Source organism: Theropithecus gelada, chromosome 11 (assembly GCF_003255815.1).
Source record: "Theropithecus gelada isolate Dixy chromosome 11, Tgel_1.0, whole genome shotgun sequence".
Lineage (NCBI taxonomy): Eukaryota > Metazoa > Chordata > Mammalia > Primates > Cercopithecidae > Theropithecus > Theropithecus gelada.
In genome coordinates, this window is record NC_037679.1 from 89303144 (window position 1) to 89326229 (window position 23086).

Below are 23086 nucleotides of genomic sequence, written 5' to 3' on the forward strand. Positions count from 1 at the left end.
AACAAGGCTATCTATGATTACCGGTCACTACCCCGAACATGATTCACCCTGAAGTCTGAGAAGAAGAGGAAAGAAAAAGGAAGGTAAAACCATTGGAAACTGTCATTATTTGCAGCTGTTGTCATTGAAAAGCGACTTAGCTGGAAATAGAATTGATGAGCTTTTCATAAGGAGACCAGGACAAAACATGGCTATAAAAATCAATAGCATCCTCATGCGCCAGCAGTAACCAGTTGAAAATACAAAGAAAATTTAAGATCACATATGCAATGCCTACAACAAGCACAAACTATCTAGAAATTAACGTAGGGGGTGTGCAAGCCTTTTGGAAGACAATGTGAAGATGTTCTGACGAGCATAAATAATTGGCTCAAATAATTGGAAGTTCACGTCAGGTGCCTGTAAATATGTCAATTATCCCCAAGTTAATTCCTAAATATAATGCAATTGCAACTTTAAAATATGTATGTCTGTGGAACTCCACAAAATGATATTAAATCCATAAAATTTGAGCAGTAGTCAAGGAAAAAACCCTGGAACAGGGATAAGAAAGGACATAATCTATCAGTGAAGTACACCGTGAGTCTACAGTAACTAAGACAGCATGGGCCAAGTGTTAAAACAGACAAAATAATGGACAAAATAGAAAATCCAGGAAGAGTCTCAAGTGAATTTCAAATAAATAAGAAAGAATGGATTACTCCGTCAATACTGTTGAGGCTTAGTTTAGATGTGGGGAAAGTAATATTCCATCCTCACCTCATACCTTGTTGGATTGATAAAACATTTAAACATAAAAATAATACAGTAGTTAGGGAGAAAATGTTATCTAAAATTTTCATTCAATAGAAAGAAAATACTGGTAAATATTTTTTATAAACTTACCAGGAAAATGTCTTCTTAGCATGACATCAAAGCTAAAGCCATTTTTTAAAAAATCATCATTTCACTACATAAAAATGTAAAATTCTGTAATGTAAGAAATCAGTTAATTAAAAATAAAAATGCAAAATCTCCATAAACAAAATTAAAAGACAAAAACTAGAGTTTCTTGTCTGGGTCTACGAGTAGACAATTCAAATCAGAAGAAATACTAGTGACCCATATACCTGTGGAAAGTTATTTAACCTCACTTCTAATAATCCAAGTGTGCATGTATAAAAACGTGATCATTTATACCTAATAGGTCTGTCCTTTTTTTTTGTTTTGAGACAGAGTCTCACTCTGTCGCCCAGGCTGGAGTGCAGTGATGTGATCTCAGCTCACTGCAACCTCTGCCTCCCCAATTCAAGCAATTCTCCTGCCTCAGCCTCCCAGGTAGCTGGGATTACAGGCATCCGCCACCATGCCCGGCTAATTTGTTTGTATTTTCAGTAGAGACGGGGTTTCACCATGTTGACCAGGCTGCTTTTGAACTCCTGAGCTCAAGTGATCTGCCCGCCTTGGCCTGCCAAAGTGCTAGGATTACAGGTGTGAGCCACTGCGCCTGGCCAAGTTGGTACTTTTTTTTTTAAAGCTGATAATACCTGGATTCTGCTCAGGCATGGAGAAATGGACTCCCCGTATCACATGAGTGGAACCATAAGGTAGCTCACCCCTTCCTGGAGAACAACTGTGACACGCACCTAGTGCCCTTTGCAGCGTACATGTCCTTTGACCCAGCAATTCCACTGCCAAATAAATGTTGTATTGAAAATTGGGAACAGTCTAAATATATACCGGTAAGCTGACTGTTCAAGCCAATTATGGAAAATCCTTAAAATAGAGTAACATGTAGTCATTAAAGTAATTATGTAGAACCATGTTATTAACATGGGATAATGGCCACATGGCCTTGCTAAGCAGGCTAATTTTCAGACAGGACAGACCAGGGCGGCCCTTCCAGTTTTGTTTTGTGTGGTGTGTTTTTGAATTTGTCCACGCCCCTGTGCCAAATCAGTTGTTAAACATTTCAAATATTACCCTGTGGTTACTAAACAAAGCAAGTTATATAATTCCTAAATAAGACAAGCCTGGACAACATAGTGAGACCCTGTCCCAAAAAAATAAAAAGAAATAAAAGGAGGAGAGGAGGGGATGGGAAGTGTGGGAAGGGAAGGGAAAGGGAGGGGGAGGGAAAGGAAGGCCAGGTGCAGTGGCTCTTGCCTGTAATCCCAGCACTTTGGGAGCCTGAGTGGGCAGATAACTTGAGGTCAGGAGTTTAAGACCAGCCTGACCAATATGGTGAAACCCCGTCTCTACCAAAAATACAAAAATTAGCCGGGCATGGTGGTGGGCACCTGTAATCGCAGTTATTCAGGAGGCTGAGGCAGGAGAATTGCTTGAACCCAGGAGGCAGAGGTTGCAGTGAGCTGAGATTACGCCATTGCACTCCAGCCTGGGTGACAGAGTGAGACTTCGTCTCAAAAAAAAAAAAAAAAAAAAAAAGGGAAAGAAAGTAAGGCTTGCAGACTTTGCGGTATCTGCTTATTCTGGAGCAAGCGTTAAAATGGTGTCTGTTTCATGAGTGGGCATGTGCAGATCGCTATCCTAGTATTCATTTCACCCCTTTTCTCTTTGGGGATCCATGCAGCTGGGGGAATGCGGTCCTCACCCCGTCTCCACTGGCTGACTTCATTGAGATATCCACAAAGGTGGGCATTGACCGAAACCAACCCAGTCAGTGTGAGGCTCAGGCATGGGTGGGCACAGACACTCTCTCTTCCTCTGGGTCATGCAGCACAGGATGTAGGATTCAAAGGGCCTCTGCCATGCTTACTATTTCAAGGGCCCCCGATCCCAGGAGAAGGTCAACACTTGGAGTGAGGCTATTTTCAGAAGCTCCAACACTAAGCCATGGTGACATTACGCGCCTCGAAGCAAACAGTGCCTGGATAAAATCTCTCCTGCGCTTCTCAGTCCATAAATTACTTTTTAGAGACAGTTCCGTGAGGCTTTCTCTTACTTGCAACCAACTGAGACAGGAATGTGATTGTCACAAAAGCAGCTGCCTCACTAGGCAGGAGACCAGCCAGGGGAGCGGAGTGGATTCGCCCGGGGTGTTCGGGTTCGTTTGTTATTCCACAGTGAAACACCTCAAAACTTAGGTTCTTAAAATGACTCTTTTATTCATATTCGACTCACAATTTGGCAAGTCAGGAATGTTGTCAGGAATCGGCTGGGTCGTTTGTCTCTGGCCAACTTGGCAATGGCTGGGGTGGCTGGGGCTGGGGGATCCACCTCTGCTTTTCACTTCACTCACAAACCTGGCGTCTCGCTGCCCCCTTGGTCTCTCTTCCCGCAAACCGCACATGGTGGCGCCTCCTCTTGGGCCTCCTCCCGCGGCTGTGGCTTGGGCTTCCCCACAGCATGGCTGGCTCAGAGTAGTTAAACTTCTTACACCGCAGTTGGCTCTGCCCAGAGAGAGCATTCTTTAAGAGACAGACAATGGGGCTGGCCAGGGTCCCCACTGCCATGCTGTCCGTCCCTCCCTCCCTCCCTCCCTCCCTCCCTCCCTCCCTTCCTTCCTTCCTTCCTTCCTTCCTTCCTTCCTTCCTTCCTTCCTTCCTTCCTTCCTCTTTTTTCTCTCTCTCTCTCTTTCTCTCTTTCTCTCTTTCTTTTCTTTCTTCAACAGAGTCTTGCTTTGCTGTCCAGGGTATACAGTGCTGTGGCGTGATCAGAGCTCACTGACTCCTGGGCTCAAGTGATCCTACCCAACTCACTCTCCTGAGCCTCCATGCCCAGCTAATTTTTCAACATTTTGTGTAGAGATGGGACCTCCCTATGTTGCCCAGACCGGTTTCAAACTGCTGGGCTCAAGTGATCCCTCTGCCTCAGTCTTCCAAAGCAGTGGGATTACAGGCATGAACCACTGCACCAGGCAGCCCCAACCTCCCAGGCTCAGGGATCCTCCCAGCTTAGCCTCCCGAGCAGCTATGACTACAAGCATGTGCCACCATACCCAACTAATTTTTAAAATTTTTAGTAGATATGGGGTCTTGAACTCCCGGGTTCAAGCCATCCTCCCTCCTCAGCCTCCCAAAGTGCTGGGATTACCACCACGCTCTTTTGACAAAGCAGTCACATAGCCCGCCTAACTGCAAGGAGAGGGAAGTGAGTCCCTGCCTCTCAGAGAAGGGGACAGGACCCTGTGGCCTCTCCCACCACCCGGGACAGGGTGCCCCTAAATCCACAAAGAGAAAGAGCGGAAACGGCTTCCTTTCATCTCCTGCCCCTGACGCCCCATCTTTTGTTTTCTCATAAAATGGCAACAGAAGTTGATTCTAGATAGAATAATTAACTCCTTCCTGCCACTGTGAACCTGTCCCTACCTTTTGCGGCATGCTGATTTTTAACCAGAGGAACTTCTCCTTGAAAGAGACTGCTGGGCAGCAATTTTGTCAAACGTGCTCACAGTTTGGGAGCCACTGGAGGACTCCGGATCTGGTCTCCAGGCGGACGAGGGACACTTTTTGTGGGCTGAGTTTGTTTACTCCTGGAAAAACCTGGCTTCCTGTTTCTAAGGGGGAACAGGTTTAAAAGGCCTCATAAAAAAGGCTCTAAGGCCCCTTCACATCAAATGGCTCTTCCACAGTAACATTTGATGAGTTAAGTGTAAAGGAATCAGAAACATAAGGATTAAATTTCCTTGCAGATACACATAGGTTATAAATTAGGGGGGGAAGAATCATGTCAAAACATGTTTTGGCATTTCGCCAAGACTGAAAAGATTTGAAAAACGGTTTTGAGATGGTAGATGTTACTGTGTTTTCTCTCAGCCCATCCTTCCCGGTTTGTAAGATTTATTTATTTTTCAGTAAACAGCAGGAGAATTGTAGACGTGGGTGGAGGGAAATGGTTTTAATTCAAGTTACTGAGTTTTTAAAATTTTATTCCTGAGAGATGGTCCTGGATGGGGACATTCAGCATTCTCGTTTTGTGTTGGTTTTAATTGAGATTTCAAAGAAAGGCCTGTAGCTTTTATAGCTTTCAGTATGTTTCTTATTTAGATTAAGGGCCCAGGAAGCACAGGGCTGGTTGAGTTCAGTGGTCTGAGTACGGCTGCCTGGCCTTTCTTTCACCTGTTTTCAAGAGATTTATGCATCTGCAGGCTTCACATTTCATCATGGATGGAGCAGATTCTCTTCTTTGGCGGATGGACAAAGAAGTTGAAGCTGCAATACTTAGGAGGTATACAAAAGTAAAACCAGAGATGTGGGGATTTCTGCTTAAGAGGATATTTCTGGGGGGAAATATTTCAGAATCTAGGACTGCAAAGATATAAACAGACTTTTTTTTTTTTTTTTTAAAGATTTTCATTTAGGAAACCTTCACAAATCTGAGTTGTTAAAAATAGGTCCAGCGGCCGGGCGCGGTGGCTCACACCTGCAATCCCAGCACTTTGGGAGGCCGAGGTGGGTGGATCACGAGGTCAGGAGCTCGAGACCAGCCTGGCCAACATGGTGAAACCCCGTCTCTACTAAAAATACAAAAATTAGGCGGGCGTGGTGGTGGGCACCTGTAGTCCCAGCTACTCGGGAGGTGAGGCTATAAGGGAGGGGAATCACTTGAACCCAGGAGACAGAGGTTGCAGTGAGCCAAGATAGTACCACTGTACTCCAGCCTAGGAGAAAGAGTGAAACTCCATCTCAAAAAAAAAGAAAAAAAAAGGGTCCAGCGACGCTGTCAAGACTGGAGTTCTGGTGTGTGCCTGTGCAGCTGGCCCACATAATTTCTTGAGTCACTTAAAAAAGACGGCGAGTTTTGAGCCGACTGAAGAGCGCAAGGGACACCACAGGGGCCACCCAGAAACATTGATTTCCCGGCTTTAAAAAATAAAATTGACAACAGGAATGTTTTCCAGGGCAACTCCACCTACTAATTATGTTGTAGCTCCGCCTGTCATCAGCAGAGACAAGAAAGACTGGTCACCAGGACGTGAAAAACAGCAAAAACCTGTCCCCCTGGGCCACCCTTGACCGAGGAGCAGCCCTGCAAGATGTGTGGGGGTGAGCGCACAGTTCCTAGAAACACATTTCAGTTCCTACTGACCAGGGCACAGGTGCAGCTCCGAGCACAGCAGAGTCCACTCAAGTGGCAGCAATGATTTAGCATCACCTGGATGCCTCTGTCCATGTTCGGTGTTGCGAGTGTAGAAGGAGGTGGAGGAAGCACAGAGGAAGAGGAGGTTCGTGCATCCACCGGCAGCCCATCCTTAGCACTGGGTAGGTCCGAGAGGGGCTTCTGTGTAGGTCTTTCTCCCGTTGTCCCTCCCAGTCCCCTCTCTTCCTCCCTGCCTCAGAAGGCTGACCCAACATGGTGCATCTCTCAGGGCCCCCTGACCTCTGGTCCAGTTTGGCCAACAGAGTGGTACCAGCAAAGGAGACGGGAGGACGGGAAGAGAGCAAACTTCCAGGGCATGGGTTCTGCCCTGTCCCTCCTGGCCAGGCCTAGTGTGGGAGCTGTCCCTTCCCTGCAGCTCCGGCTGCCGCGGCCTGTGGTTCCTGGATCGAGGCTACAGCTCTCAGGAGGAGGCTTCTGCTGCTGATCTCCTCCCGGGCCCCATCAGACTGGTTCCAGTGCAGTGACACCCACTTGGCTGTTCTCTCTGGGCCTTACCATTCACTTATGTTTCTCTTAACTCTACCCACTGTATGAGACAGGGTTCTCTAGAGGACCAGAACTAATGGAATAGATATATCGATAAAGGGGAGTTTATTAAGCAGGAACTCACGTGATCACAAGGTTCCACAATAGGCCATCTGCAGGCTGAGGAGTAAAGAGAGACAGTCCCAGTTCCAAACTTGAAGAACTCAGAGTCCGATGTTCAAGGGATCATCCAGGAAGCATCCAGCACGGGAGAAAGAGGTAGGCTGGGAGGCTAGGCCAGTCTCTCTTTTCACATTTTTCTGCCTGCTTATATTCGAGCTGAGCAGGTAGCTGATGAGATGGTGCCCACCCAGACTGAGGGAGGGTCTGCCTTTCCCAGTCCACTGACTCAAATGTGAATCTCCTTTGTCAGCAGCCTCACAGGCACACCCAGGATCAATACTTTGTATCCTTCAATCCAATCAAGTTGACACTCAGTATTAACCATCACACGCACCTTGATCAAGAGTCCCTCTCTTAAGTCCTTTCCAGGGAAACCCCCTGTCTTAGGGCGCTTGTGCTGCTCCAGTGAAATACCATGGGCTAGGTGACTTCACCAACAGACCTTTCCTGCTCCCAGTTCTGGAGGCAGCACAAGAGCAATCATACAAGATCAAGGTGCCGATTCAGTTCCCCATCAGGGCTCCATCCCCGGAGAGTACACGACAGCCTCCTTACTGCCTGTCTTCAGTGTGTGGGGGTAAAGTGCCAGGCACTTTCCTGTTCTGATTCCATCATGGGGCCCCCACCTTCCTGGCCTGATCTCACCCCAGTCATTCCCCTAAAGTCCCCACCTGCTAATACCATTACACGGGGGGCCAGGCTTTCAACCCATGAATTCTGGGAGAACACAGCCCATGTGCCCTCTGAGAGCCACCCGTCTCCTGCAGGAACCCCCATAGACCATCTTCTCACATCAACTTAAGCTATTTAATTCCCACAGATATTTATTGAATACTGCTGGGCCTGGGAGAAAAAACAAACAAACAAATCTTACCATTACAAGTGTATGAAAGCTTATCAGGCATTTATTACATAAGATCTCCTTCCATCCCCACAAAAATATTATGATTCCCATTTTCCAGAAAGGAGAAATGAGGGTTAAAGAAACTGCAGGGGAAAAAAAGGATGCTTGCACAGCCAAGGCTACCAATCAGTAGCAAAAGAGTTATTAATCTTCAGGTTGATTTTGCTTTAAATAATTCATTGAGATGACATTCACACGTGCTTTGTGTTAGAACACGTCTCTGCAGGGTTGAAAGCACCCTCACCCCGGTACAGGGTCCTGTCTTCTCCAGGCAGATGTAGAGAATAGACGGTTCTGTATGAAGAATTTCCAAAATGTCATGGACCAGCGGGAAACTTTTTTTCCTTTGGGACAGATTGGCCGTAGTAGAAAATCACGCTTTTCTACCTTAGCTGAGCATTTCCACTTCTGTGGGTCATTCCAGTCCCATCTGATTGACAATCCCATTTCCCTGTGGGTCCTCCTCCTCCAGACCCTGAGCTCCACCCAGCCCCCCTCATTCTCAAGAGAACCCTCTTCCCTGAAGATCTGGAGGGTTCTTTCAGATCAGGTTCTTTCAGAGAAGAACCTGATAGTTCTTCTCCACTCCATATGGCTCCAAGTTCGTGCTTATTCTCACCATCCTTTCACTTCAGCCTGTGGCTCCAAATCTCCTGTGCAAACCCTTGGGCCTGTTCTCTCGATCTCAGTCCCTCCTCTGTTTACCACAGCTCATGTTTTCTTTCCCCAAAAAACTTAATAAATAAACCCCCTGTAAGCAGTTGGATTGTGTCACCCAATAGATACATCCAGGTCCTTAATCCTTGGTTCTGTGAATGTGACCTTCCTTATTTGGAAATAGGGTCTTTGTGGATGTAAGTAAGTTAAGGATCTTGGGACGTGATCATTCTGGATTTAGGGTGGGCACTAAATCCATAACTGGAGAAAGGAGAAGGAGATTTGAGACACAGAGACGCAGGGAGAAAACTGTGTGAAGATGAAGGCAGGGATTGGAGTGACACAGCCACGTGCTGGGGGTCACCTGGAGCCACCAGAACCTGAAAGAGGCAGCAAGGAGCCTCCCCTAGAGCATTTGGAGAGGGCATGACCCTGTGGACACCACGACTTCCGACTTCTGACCTCCAGATCTGTTCAAGGATAAATTTCTGCTGTTTGAAACCACCTAGTTTGTGGTGATTTGTTATGACAGGAAACTCACACACGTCTCCAAAAGTGTGCTGAGAGAGGGGCTGTTAGAACACAGATTCTCAAGCTGGACAGGCTGAGTCTAAATTCTGCCTCCTGCCTCCTGCTTCCTGCTAACTGCTAGCCGTGTGACCTTGGGCAAGGATGTAACATTTGCGCGGCTCATTGGTAAGAGGAGAACACTATGGCACCTTGGCCATGGGGCCGAGAGGACCAAGTAGGTCCATAAATGTGACCGTCAGAGCAGCCCCTGCTACACACGGCTGCAGCCCCACCTGCAGCTGGGATTCCACCCCTGCCTCCTCCAGCCATGATTGTCTTGTCTGTTCATCATCTCAACGCAGACCCTTGGCACCGTCTGTAAGCCTGCCTTCTCCGTCGCTCCTGTCTCCAGGGAATAGGGGTCCCATGTGGTCTGTAACAGCACGCTCGCCGGCTCCCTATCCCACGCTGCTGCCCGGGCTCTGGCTGGTTTTGAGACCTCCTACCACCATCTGGATCCCGAGCCATGGCCTCTGGCCTCCAACGGGTCTGCTTGTCTGCAGGTCTTCCGCCCGGAGCCCTGACACCCACCATGGAGTTCACACACTCACAGGGTCTGTGCTTCCCTGGTGGGCAGGACCACATTTCTACTGGTTTAAGAGGAGTTCAATCTATGGACACAATTATGTGGCTGGGGAGTAGCATGGGGCAGCGGAAGAATGAAGAATGCTGCCTCCCCCAGCCTCAGGAATTGGTAGGCACGGTCCTGGGGCCTCGTTCAAACCAAGGCCCAGAGACACACCAGGGGCGGCCACAGCTTCCCAAGCCTCCATGAGGTGCCCTGTGGCAGCTGGGATGGTCTGGGGTCACCTTTCCCTGTTTTTTCCTCAACCACCACCCCTCTGTCTCGGACAGCAAGTCACTGTAGGCCAAGGGGCTTCTGCTGTGTCCACTGGGTGTAGCTTCCTTCAGAGACACAATAGAGGCTGCACAGAGGCAGGATGTATTAGGGTGTAGAGGACACACTCCCAGAACTGCCACGCTCAACTCGCCTTGTGCCTCCCGCACGGCAGGTCCTCCCGGGAGCTGAGGAGGGAGTCTCGTCCCATGATATCAAAACAAAACCATGCACAGAATCCCTTTGGCTTTGGGATTTAGGCTGCGAAACGCAGGGCATGTCCGCCACGTGATGGCCTATATTTGTCTCAGGTCCGCCACACACTGGCATCTTCCAGAGATGGGGCCCCACCCTCCCCGTCCCGTCCGCTCTCCCATCTTAGCCATCTGCAGGAGAGACACAGGCTGGAGAGACACAGGCTGCTGAAGGGCGGTTGAGAGCTGGCTCCAGCCCCGTGGCCCTGCCCTGTTGTCTCAGCACAGGCGACCTGCTGCTGATAGGCTGAAGAGCATGAGGATAGCAAGGAGGATGCACACCAGCATCCTGAAGGCAGAGCCATTTCTCCAGTGCAGGCACCTGGGAAGTGAACTTCGTGGTGGAGGACCAGGACACAACGGGCCCCTTCCACTCCCTCCCCACCCTGCCCATCTCTTGCGCTGACTCAGACGTTTAGGGGCAAACAGACAGAGACAACTGCACCTGGGTCTGTAATGAAATACTAACTTCAAAAGGCTCAGCAGCTGTTTTCTGGAACTTGGCAGCCTGACTCCAAAGTCCCCTCAGCCCTCAGTCCAGCCTCTTTATTGCCAATGCCTGACACGCTGGCCACAGAGCAAAGTCGAGGTGAACATTGGACCATCCCGAAGCCAGGAGAGCACAGTCATTGTCATGATTTTTTTTTGTTTTTTTGTTTTTTTTGTTTTTGAGACGGAGTCTCGCTGTTGCCCAGGCTGGAGTGCAGTGGCGCCATCTCGGTTCACTGCAAGCTCCGCCTCCCGGGTTCACGTCATTCTCCTGCCTCAGCCTCCCCAGTAGCTGGGACTACAGGTGCCCGCCACCACGCCTGGCTAATTTTTTTGTATTTTTAGTAGAGACGGGGTTTCACCGTGTTAACTAGGATGGTCTTGATCTCCTGACCTTGTGATCCACCCGCCTCAGCCTCCCAGAGTGCTGGGATTACAGGCGTGAGCCACCGCGCCCGGCCGTCATGATGTTTTTAAAAGTCCTCTTCATCCATGGGTATATGAATTGTTCCAGCTTCTCGATTCCTCACGTTTTCCCTCTGAGCACAGCACCTTAAACCGCTGTTTCAGACAGGTTTCTTGGTAGCAAGCAACAGAAACTCCCTCTCCAGCCATTTTCAGCTAAGGGGTGGGGTGAGGGGTTGGAGGGGAAGGGGACATGAACAGGAGGCCAGAAGTCCGGAATTTGGAACCAGGAACCACAGGGCAGATAGCCTTGCCCTGTGCTTTGTGTGGTTACAGTTAACATAAAAATTCCCAGTGGTCCTCAGTTTCCTGCCCTGATCCACAAGAACCCTGGTTGAGACTGTCCAACTGGCTAGGCTACACCGGCTGCCATTCCTAGGTTAAGCTGGGTGGGAAAGGAGAGAAGTTTTCCGGCTTCTGTAGTGGGAAGGAGGGTCTCCTTCCCAAGATAATCATGAGGATGGATTCCCAAAAGTATGACTGTTCCCGAAAGTCGGACTTTCTTGGGAAGAGAGGTCTGGATGATGGGTAGCCTCCTTCCCTGCAAAATGGCAGGTGTCCACAATGCAATGATAACACTGTAGGTCCCGGGAACGCCCTGCAGGGTGTGAAGTCAGTACACCCTGACCACACTACCGGCCGGGGCGCTGTTTCCCTCCTCTTTGTGATTCCAGGTTTCCCTGCAGAAGCCTTTGTACGGCCCGTGCATCTTGTAGGCACCTCTCCCCCACTCCACGCCTCCCTGCCTAGGCTGCCTTCGTGGGTCTCTACAGAGGGCAGCCCAAGTTCAAGCAGCCGGAACGGGCAGACGGCTGGCGCTTGGGTGGGGAGTGAGTCCTGCTGGCCAAATCTGATAGGAGATTCTCCATGGGACATGAACACCGTCCGGCTTTATACCAGACAACAGGCAAGCCAGTCCCCTCAGGAAGGCAGCCTCTCGCTATGTGGAGGGCTGCGGGGCAAGGAGGGGTTGCTCTCTGTGCTAGCCTAGATTGCAACTGAGCAAGAGATTAAGCTGAGGGCTTTGACCTTGATGCAGCCTTCACAAGTCCAGGAAGTGAGACACCAGAAACCTGACTCTGACTTCAGGCCAGGCAAACAATTATATACACTTTGCGTATTTCTCTCCGGAGCTGTGTAAGGCACAGCGGAGATTTCCTCTCTGAACGGGGCTGTGTTACCCAATAGGCCACCTAGTAACATGCCTGGGACGCATGATGGAAAAGCAGGGATGCCAGGAATTTATTTTTATGAAGTTGGTATTTCAAAAGGAGCACTGAAGAGAAGTCAACATGGCAGGTGCCGGCGGTTTGCCAGACTTCCTTATGCTTACCTCACATGTTAGAATTGTTTGGTTTTGAATTATTTGCAGGGACGGGGGCTAGTGTGTGTTTTCCTGTGTCGGATCTCTTTGAAAGTCTCTACCCAGCCTGCCTCGCCAACATAAAGGCCAGTGAGGCCCGATACTGGCACACTTGCTGCTGTAGCAATGCTTTTCTGTTTTGCTTTCCTCACTGAGGCAAACGTTTTAAAATTATTGTTACTGTTTTTGTTGCTGTTTGCCTGAAAGGTTAAAATTCATTTGGGTGAGCTTCCAACGATGATTGGTTTCTCTGCAGCCAATGCCTTCCACTGATTTACACCTGTGACTCTCAAAGTGCGAGACCTTCAGAGCCACTCAAAGTGGATGGGTGTGTGTGACTGGCCAGCCACATTGCCATCACCTGGGACCTGGTTAGGAACACGGGCTCAGCCCCACCTCAGACCTGCTGAGTCAGAAGCGCTGGAGGCAGGCCGCCAAGATCTGCTTTAACAAACTCTCAGAGGGTTCCGAGGCGCGTTACGGTTTGAGAACCAATGGATTTGATTAGAAGAAAAGCAAGAGATGAGACAGTCTCCTTCGCAGGTGCACCATCCATGGATTTCTGGGAGCTTAGCGGAACCCCCCAGCGGAAGAGGCAGGAAAAGGGTGAGTCAGTCAAGCCCTGGCTTTAACCTTTGATGGATGCGCTCTGTAAGTCTAAAGCCAGGCAGCTCTTCTCACCCACTTCCCGCTCCTGCATTTCTACCTGAAGCGGGGCGGCGGTGGTGGCGGGGTGGTGAGAAGAGAAAAGAACCGGTGGGAAATAAAGGCAACAGAAAGGAAAACCAACTAAACCACGTTAAAAGATGGAATTCTTTGACAGAAGATTTTAAACTACTTACACTGCAGGGGTTGTTTTTCTGTAGAAAGCCACTACTTTATAAAATTTGAAAACTGTTTAAATGTAAATAAGACAAAAGAAGAAAGTAAAAATCGCTCAAAATTCCTTCACCCAGAGATAACATTAACATTGATGTGTTTCTGTTTACTTTGCACATAATTTTAAAAAATGACAACGTATTTTTTATCCTTTTGAGTGAAATCTGTGTTCTCATCTTGGAGGATTTCCTTGGGACCAGTTCCTCTAAGTGGAATTCCTAGGTTCAAGGCGTGGACTGTGTTTTCCATAAAGGCAACGCTTGATATAGAAACAGTCTCACCTGATCGCCCTCCAGAATGGATGAGCTACTTTTACGCTTTCCCCTAACAGCAGAGGAGATTTTTGCAGAGAATATAAAAGTCTTAGTGCTTGTAATTTTTTTTTTTTTTTTGAGATGGAGTCTCGCTCCGTCGCCCAGGCTGGAGTGCACTGGTGCGATCTCAGCTTGCTGCAGCCTCTGTCTACCTCCCAGGTTCAAGTGATTCTTCTGCCTCAGCCTCCAGAGTAACTGGGATTACAGGCACCTGCCACCACACCTGGCTAATTTTTGTGTTTTTAGTAGCGATGGGGTTTTGCCACGTTGGCCAGGCTGGTCTCAAACTCTTGACCTCAGGTGATCCACCTGCCTCAGCATCCGAAAGTGCTGGGATTACAGGTGTGAACCACCGCGCCCAGACTAGCTGGTAAATATTTCAATGAAAATTCTCATTAGCCACCTCAGTACTGTCATAATTACCTAAGAATCTTCCCACGGTCATCAGAATATGTTCTTCCGAAGGCACGTTCCTTCTGCTGTCCTTGTAATCTCCAGACACACAACAGGCCCCACTAACCTGCAGTGGGCCAGTGTGCCCTGGACCATGTGTAGCCCTTTCCTCCCCAGCACCTGCCCTTCCCCATCCTCTTCGCATTTCCCTGCACGCGGGAAGTGTGCCCCTGCATCCAGTTTCCTTAGATATACGGCGTGGAAACCACATGCCCATCAGAATTTCAGTCACAGTCCCCCATAGCTAACCACTACCTTCCAAACCTCATGTCCAAAAGGCAAGGAATGAAAAGGTGTTTATTTTGGTGATTTTTTTTTTCTCATTCCTAAGGTAATATTTGCATGGAAGTATTTGCATGGAAAATTTTGGCATAGAGAATACAGCCATCATCTGATAACATTTCTAGATTTCTATTGTGCATGTCTACATAGATTTATCATTTTTACCAACATGGGTTCATGTCACCATTCTCTTTTATGATGTTTCCACTTGATATTATATATTATAAACCTTATTCCATGCCAATGACCGGACAACTATATGCCATTATTTTAAATGGCTTTAATGTATTCCATAATACAATTTCTATAGTTTATCAAATGAATCTCTCACTAGTAGATGTTCAGGTTGCTTTCTTTCTTCTTATTTTTTCTCCAAATATAAAGGGTATTACTATACATGCAGCTGTTATGAGCTTGTGGGATTATTCCCGAGCGGAATTGCTGGGTCAAAGGGTTTGAGCATTACTAAAGCTTCTGGTTCAAATTGTCAGATGCCCTTGAGAAGGATGAATCGATTTGAACCCTCACTGACCATGTATATTAAGGGAGGAGGCCACCCCTCATATTATCTTATGCCCAATTTCTGCCTCCAAAGAAAGAAGAAGTAAAAACTAAAAGGCAGAAATGAAATCCACAGGCAGACAGCCCAGAGCCGCACCCTGGGCCTGGTAGTTAAAGATCGACCCCTGACCTAACTGGTTCTGTTATCTATAGATCACAGACATTGTATAGAAATGCACTGTGAACATCCCTATCCTGTTCTGTTCCGATCTAATTACCGGTGCATGCAGCCCCCAGTCACGTACCCCCTGCTTGCTCAATCAATCACGACCATCTCACACGCACCCCCTTAGAGTTGTGAGCCCTTAAAAGGGATAGGAATTGGTTACTCGGGGAGCTCGGCTCTTGAGACTGCAGTCTCGCCGATGCCCCCGGCTGAATAAACCCCTTCCTCCTTCTGCAACCCGGTGTCTGAGGAGTTTTGTCTGCCGCTCGTCCTGCTACATATGAACTCCACCTGCCTCAGAACCTCGTCACATTGGTTCTTAATTATATTTTTTTCCACTTTTCCCAGTGCTATTGGCATCTTTTAATTTGCAAGGCTTTGCTCAGAAATGAGGATGAACATCTTTTCATTTTTCTATAAATTATTTGCTTTTCTACTTTGGAATCATTTGCTTGACATTTGCCCATTTTTCTGCTGAAGTGTTTATCTTTTCTGACTGATTTAACAAAGCTACTATGCATCATACTTTTCCCAGTTTTCTTTGTCACTTTGTTTAAGGTCTTTTTGATACAGAATATATTTTATATATATTAGAGTTAAATCAATCAATTTTTTCCCATATTAGTTCTGTCTCCAGTGTCCTGAATATAAAGCCTTCTAGTACCTACATATTTTTCTAATGTTTTAACAATTTTATTCTTTATGTTTAAAATGCTAAAAAACAATTTTGGTGTAATGTTATTGTAGTTATAGGAAATATAATTTGAATTTTTCCTAAATTGTTGTTCTGTTATTTCAAAAGTATTATCTCAATTTGAAATAGTGACACATGTAAATATATATCCATACTTAGTTTCTGAATTTTCTACTCCATTCTGATATTTTCTTTTTACCACTGCATCAATAATATTTGCTTTAATTTTATAATATATACTTATTTTGGTAATTTGAGTCCCTCTTGTATACATTCAATGACCTTTATTTGGCATCTACAATGTGCTAAACTCTATGCGAGACCGTAGGGGGAAATGAGGGGAAGTGACCCCTCCTCATTACTCTTCTCCTACATATTTTTATTACCCTCGTGCATGTATTTTTAAGGTGAAACTTAAAACTTCTTTGGTCAGGTAATCTCATGGGACTTTTTAATACTAAAATGTGTTACCTCTATTCATTTGGATAATACTGAGAACCTTATTCAGTCTTCCTAAAGAATGTGGAAACCTACGAGGGTGCTTCACATGTGCTGCAGAAAAGCATTTGGTTCTCTTCCTGCTTTAATACATTATTTCAAAGTTGAATATCGTGTATTTCTTAAACCTATTTATAAATTCTTTTGGTTTCTTTGCTCATTGATTTATTTATTTCAATGTCTTTCTCCTTTTTACTTCAATTATTTTTCTTATTTGCACGTATACCTCATAATAGTATATTCCTTGGGGATATGTACGTGTGTATATGATTTTGGTATACGATTTGGTCCAAATTAAGTCAATTCTTGACTGAAATGTGTCTTTCTTTTCTCTCTGAGCTTTCTTTTTTTAAATATTGAACTCATTCAAGGTGATACAAATGTTTATGAGAAACAGCATATCCTATAAGTTTTAGTATTCTGTAATTGTTTTTCTTACATCTGTAATTGAAATGTCTATTTCCTGTTTATTTAGGAGACCTTTAGAAGGTGAGTTTTTAACGTTAGAAAACTGAGTTTCTCATTTAGACTTTCACAAGTGTGCCTCTGCCGCAGTTGGAAAGCATGGCCCGTTCAGAGGTATTAGGCTTTTGTTTGTGTCTGATCTATTGTTTTTGTAGTTGGTCCTCAGGCGGCTTAATAAAGGATCTATTTGCTGAAGGGTACAAAGCTATGACAATGGGCTGTGGTCAGGCCAAGTTGTAAGCATTGGGTGTTTTCCCCTTTCCCCTGTCTCCTAGTGCTCCACAGGAAAGTCTGGAAAAGTCCGTGGGGGCTGTGCCAGATGCGGTTCTGAACAAAAGGCTTAGCAGAAGAAAGCAGAAATGGCTTTGCCCCTGGCATGGGTCTATGCATCCCATCAGTGCCTTTATGAGAAAATGGGGAGGCAGGAGCAAGGGGGTATGAAAGAAAGCACTAGAATAGCCACATACCATTCTCATCAGAGCAGCTACCACCATTGAAATACCTGCACCCACGCGGTGCTGTCCTTCAGGGGATGACCATGTGATAAGGCTGACAGTGCCTGTCCCTGGGGCATCTCAAGGGGATCCTCTGGACCAAGATCTGCACCTGTTATAAAGGAGAGTCAGAAATGACTGTGTGTGTGTGTATGTAGACCTGTGTGCATGAGTATGTATGTGTATATGTGTTTTTGTGGGTGGTGTGTATGTACATGTATGTGTGAGATGTATACTTGCATGGGTGTATGTGCTGTGCTAGTGCTGTGTATATGTATGTGTATATATTTTATGTATGTGTTTACATGTATTTATGTACATGTGTGTTTATGTATATATGGCGTATGTGTAAATGCATGCATATGTGTATGTGTACATGTATGAGGTGTGAATGTGTATGCGTTTATATGTATTTATGTGTACATGGTACATATGTATATGTATGCATGTGTGTATGTGTGTGTGTACAAGGTGTGAATGTATGTGTGTATGTGTGTGTTTATATGTATTTATGTGTATATGGTACATATACATTCATGTGTGTATGTGTGTATGTATAAGGTGTGCATAGGTGTGTGAATGTGTGTGTATACATTTATATTTGTGTATGCATGTGTTCATGTGTGTATATGGTGTGTATGTATAGGCACGTGTGTATGTATGTATATGGTGTGAGTGTGTGTGTGTGTTTATGTGCTTATGTGTATATGGAGGTTGGTAGTGGTGGTATTATAAGCAGAGTAAATAGAATCAAAGGGTTTCTGGAGCCCGAGGCATAGACTGGCACTTCTCAAACTTTGGGTCCTGGGACCCTTTTACCATTGTAGAAATTATTGGGGATTTCAAAGAGCTTTTGTTCATGGAGAACATATTACCTACCTTGTTAGAATTTAACCCTAAGAGTTTTTAAAATATTTGTTTGAAGATAACAATAATGATACCTTTACATGTTATCACAAATAACATCCTTTTCATGAAAACTAACTATACTTTCCAAAGCAAAAGTATAAGAAGACTGGTGGTGTTCCCCATGTGTGCATGCCTCCTTCATGTCTGGCGTCATCAAAGACAACTGGATTTCATCTCTGCGTCTGTGGTGTTATCTCAGGTCACGTGGGCTCTAGAAAACTCTGCTGCAGTCCTGGAGGAAGGAGAGTGAAAACACATCTAACATCCCACAAAATGGTATTGGGGACCTCCAGGGGTCCCCAGCTCACCCTTTGAGAACCTCTTTTAATTTTTATATTTAAAATTTTTTCAGAATTATTTTGACATAATATTGGTGTCACTGTAGGAGCAGCCAACGATCTGACAGATTTTCATAAACATGAGGGGCTGAGGCATCGTGGCAATGCAGCTGGGCCTGGGTGGGGGTGTCACACGCATGCTGATGGCTCAGAAATGAAACGAGATTTGGTGGAGACCCCAAGTCACATGCGGCCAGCCAGCACCGACAGGCCCACAGCTCTTTCCACTCTCCTGGGAGTCAGCAGTGGGATCCAGGGCTGTTCTCACTTTTTCCTGTATTTCAGTGAGGATACAGGCAAAGCTGCTGAAAGACACCGCAGGACAAGGACAGAAACATCTGACTTTATTGTTTTCCCCACCTGTAACGTCCGGAGGTGCGTGGGCCAGGGTTGGCAGGTGCTTCTGCTCTGCGAGGCTATCTGGGGAACGAGGACCCCGCCGTGTTGTTGCCCCTCCATTCCCTCGCGTGCCGCTCTCGCCCTCCTGTGGTAGCTGTTCACCAGCACCCATGGGCATTACACCTGCAGGAAGGGGGAAGGGAAATAGAAGGTGCAGGGCAGACCAGCTCCTCCTTAAAGGAGGACTCCAGGGAGCTGCTCGCCTCCCTGTGTGTCCCCGCAGCGGGCTGCAAGGGAGATTGCGGCTGCAGGCACTAGCCAGGTGTTTCTCTCACACCCAGGAGGTTCTGTTTCCATAAAGGAGGGAATGACCAATTCTGGGAAAGTCTCTGGCACATCTTGGGACCTTCTGCACCTTAGTCATTCCACGAGCTTTGTCTGTTGTTTGTTGGTTGGTTTGTTGGTTTGAGACTGAGTCTCACTTTGTTGCCCAGGCTGGAGTGCCGTGGTGCAATTTCGGCTCACTGCAACCTCCGCCTCCCGAGCTCAAGCTATTCTCCTGCCTCAGCCTCCCAAGTAGCTGGGGTTACAGGCACCTGCCACCAAACTCAGCTAATGTTTGTATTTTCAGTAGAGACGGGGTTTCACCATGTTGGCCGGGCTGGTCTCAAGCTCCTGACCTCAGACGATCCACCCACCTCGGCCTCCCAAAGCACTGGGATTACAGGTGTGAGCCACTGTGCCTGGCCTGTCTTCGTCCTTTTCACCGTGAGTCCATGGCAACTAGCCCTGGAAGAGGCAAGGGTGAAAGGATGTGGACACTCTGTCTTTGGAGAGACAGCTAATTTCCTTGGCAGTATTCCTCTTTAGATGACTTTCTCAGGAGTCGCTAAATAAATCTGGCTGTTCAATAAGCATCTTCTAGAAGTTTTTTCAATGGACAAAGGATTCCTGTTTGGTCTGCTTTGCTTGGATTCGTTTCGGTCTCCTCATTTCGTCTCTGGGAACTTTGACCTGATGTAGCTGAAATGTCGATTCTGGTGCAGTCAACTTCTTGTAAACCAACACAGCATGCCACTTAGAAAGCCAAACCAAGCAAAACCCCAAACAATACAAGACAAAAAATATCCCCTCCAAACCCTAGAGAGTCCCATTTGAAATCCTCGGGGGTTGAGGTGACTCCCATTTTGATGTATTGTGTGGACTGACCAGCATCTCACATGTAGGAGCTTTCTGGGGGCCGTGGCTCCCAGGGTCCCGTGGGGAAGAACAGTGAGGTGCGCACAATGCAACGGGATCCTTAGGGCTATTTTTGTCACAATGAATCCGCGGGAGGCAGCAGCTTCGTCCTGACCCACTTCCTTCTTGCAAGTGCACTCGTAGCCGGAAGGGAGCGTTGGGAAGGATTTTCTATCAGCATCCAGCTTGCTTCCCCTCTTCCCCGTGACTATCCAGGGGGAGACGCTGCCTGGCTTTTTGCATTTGCATTTCGGGACACATTGCAGATGTTCACACCTGAACACCGTGTCCATCTGTTGGCTTCTGTAGGCATGCACTCCTGTCACCTCCAAATTGCATTTCCCCATCTGTATCCTTATCATCAGCTTAACTCCTTCAGTGCAGTATTCATTTCAGTTAGCAAGACACAGATTAACTGTGGACAGGGAGTTCAGGTGTTAAGAAAGAGGAGAGGGCCAGGCATGGTGGCTCACACCTGTAATCCCAGCATTTTGGGAGGCCGAGGCAGGTGGATCACTTGAGGTCAGGAGTTTGAGCCCAGCCTGACCAACATGGTGAAACCCCTTCTCTACTAAAAATACAAAATGAGCCAGGCGTGGTGGCAGGCACCTGTAATCCCAGCTACTTGGGAGGCTGAGGCAGGAGAATCACTTGAACCCAGGAGGTAGAGGTTGCAGTGAGCCAAGATCACTCTACTACACTCTGGCCTGGGAGACAGAGTGAGACTCCATCTCAAGAAAAAATGAAAGAGGAGAGGAAGACAAGAAAGCATGGCTAAGAAATAGTGTGGTGCTGTCTTCTCTAAGCAGTCAATCTTAGAGGATATATAGCATGAAACCTATGCATGTGGGAGAAGCTAACATTCTGATAGAAATCTCATAGTTCAGGAATCTATAGAAAGTGTAAACCCCAGAAAACAGGAGGAGCCCGAGGATATGGTGTAGTTCATGCCGCTGTCTCTGAACAAAACTGTATCCAACCTCTAAACACAGCCATGTTCAAGAAATACTCAAGACGAAGCTCCGTGACTAATCTTGGTCTACGGGCTCCAGGGTTTCGAGCCCACCTTATTGATAAGTTCTTCCAAATGTGTATTACCTTGTTTCAATTTTAATGATGGGTGGTGACAAGGGACCTTTTCTAACATGTTATTTGACCAACTGTAAGATGGTTATGAGGCATCCGGATCCTTCCTATTAGTTATTTCTCAAACTTTTTCTTTCTGTTTTTTGAGACAGGGCTTTCCTCTGTCGCCCAGGCTGGAATGCAGTGGCGTGACCACGGCTCACTGCAGCTTTGACTTCCCAGGTTCAACCAATCCTCCCACCTTAGCCTCCTGAGGAGCTGGGACTACAGGCACGTACCAGCATGCCTGGCTAATTTTTATATTTTCTGTGGAGATGGGATTTTGCCATATTGCCCTGACCAGTCTAAAACTCCTGGGGTCCAGTGATCCTCCTGCCTTGGCCTCCCAAAGTGTTGGGATTACAGATATGAGCCACTGCACACGGCCTCAAACTTTTTCAATCAATGAGCTACTTTAGACAGCTAAAGAAGCCTCCCCACCTCGTGTTATGATTAAAAAATAATCATCATCAATGAGAAGGCTGATACTTTTGATGTGTGTTTTATTAAATGTCATAAATAAATGATTCATTCAGGCTGGTACTGGAGGTGTGGAAACTCTTGCAAACATGGCCTTGGCAGGTGCTGATGTGGTGAGAAGACTGCTAGGGTGGATTAGCCTGTCACGGGAAGGACCGTCACCTGTGCTCTGTGGCAGACACCTTCCTTGTCGCACTGGGAGTTCTTTGTCAGAGCTGCAGTCCACACAGCCGGGGTCTCTGCGTCCAGTCCTGTACCTGTGGTTGCATATCTGCACCAAGATGAGAGGACAAACCGGCTGACTGCATTGGTTTTTGTAATAGCAAAGAATTGGAAAGAAAGCAGACTTTCACAAGCGGTTTGCACGCTGTTTTGTATTAGGGTGAAGCCATTAAAAGGAACAGTGAGGGGCTGTGTGCACACTGGTGGAAAGGTCTCCAGGACACACAGTAAGGGGCAAAGAGCAAGAAGCAGAATGTAAATAAACATGATGTGTTTGTGCAAAAAGAACCATATGCTCATTGACTTGTACAAATACTCAGAATATTCTGAGTCTTTTCCAAAATGAAAGGCCACACCTAGAAGTCTTGTGAATGGTTATTTTCCTGGACAGAGAGTGAAGATCAATCGACATGGGACTGAGGGATGTGGCTTTGCATCTTAATCTCTGTATTTTCTTTTATCTATCACTTTTGTAATACAGAAATAAACAGCTTATAAATGGGGGGAAAGTAGGAATCATATTTTACAAAAAACAATTTCTGACGCAACTGAGGAAAACTGAACGCAGTCTGGGTCTTACAGGACATTGCTGAATTACTGATGCTTTTCTGAACACGACAATGGTGGCGTGGTGTGTTTCAAAAAGACTTCTTCGGTCTTAAATACACACTAATGCATATACAAGTGAACTGACAGGATTATGCTTTCGAAAACTCTATGCGTATATAAAAATTAATTTTGCAATGATTTAATAGGTAACTTTGTAAGATGACCAAATAACAAACATCTATAGTTTCTTTATGGGGGGAGTAAGAAGAGTCCGTGGTCACGTGGGAGGGCCACCTGGGTGTGGCTGCAGCTTCCGAGTTCTCAAACTTGGCATCCAGACCCTGGGTGAGAGTGGGGGAGATGGAGGACGCCTGGGATGCAGAATGTGAGGAGGAACCCGGAGCGGGGGTCGCCCCCGTCTGCAGATCCCACTGCACCCTTCCTCACGCGTGGCGCCCAGGATTCCTGCTCACCTCTCCCTGCAGGGCTGTGCCTCCTGGTGTTTAAATGCTGACAACTAATGCAACTGTGTGAGTGTGTGTATTTGTGTGTGATACGAGTGTGTGCACCTGTGTCCGTGTGTGTGATATGAACATGTGTGCCTGTTTGTGTATGTGTGTATGGGCCTCTGTGAGAGTGGGGGTGTGTATAGGCAGGTACTTGCATATATGAATGTGTGTGTATATATGAGTATGTGTGTTTGTGTGTATGAGGGTGTGTGTGTGCTTTGTATACCAGTATGAACGTGTGTGCATCTGTGTGTGTGAGAGAGTGGGAGGTGGGGGGCAT